This window comes from Penaeus monodon, chromosome 21 (assembly GCF_015228065.2).
Source record: "Penaeus monodon isolate SGIC_2016 chromosome 21, NSTDA_Pmon_1, whole genome shotgun sequence".
Classification (NCBI taxonomy): Eukaryota; Metazoa; Arthropoda; class Malacostraca; order Decapoda; family Penaeidae; genus Penaeus; species Penaeus monodon.
This window is the reverse complement of record NC_051406.1, coordinates 18,783,187-18,783,584: the sequence shown is the minus strand read 5'-3', so window position 1 is coordinate 18,783,584 and position 398 is coordinate 18,783,187. Positions and strand designations below refer to the sequence as shown.

Below are 398 nucleotides of genomic sequence, written 5' to 3'. Positions count from 1 at the left end.
CTCATTAGACAGTAAATAGTGAAATGAATGAATCTGATAAGAAACTCTTGGCTTGTTAGAAACGCTCCGCTGATTCATATTGTCTTTATTGTACACATTACTGCGTTTCGTTTGTTATATACATATAAATACATATGGCTGTGCGCCTGTGTATACACGCGTGTTCGTCTCCCTCTCTGTCGTGAATGTATTCTTCTGCGGTCATAGTTCCGAGTCACTCAGGTGATGCGACCTTGACTACTTCCGCCTCTCATCATCTCTTATTTGTTTACAGCAAGATTTCCATGTGACGCTGTCTGCAGTACGTCGTTAGGCGAGATTTTTTTACTTCCTCGGTGGAAGGGAAATCTCCCTGGATTTGCTGCAACGGGGATACCCTCTTCCACTGATAGATTTTC

At 42.7% G+C, this 398-nt stretch overlaps 1 protein-coding gene across 1 annotated transcript in view; it reads left to right on the top strand.

Annotated features, from left to right (window-relative positions):
• The window catches only part of LOC119586292 (ovalbumin-related protein X-like), a 12,229-nt gene that overhangs the window by 9,010 nt on the left and 2,821 nt on the right, over window positions 1-398 (top strand). The window lies entirely within an intron of this gene.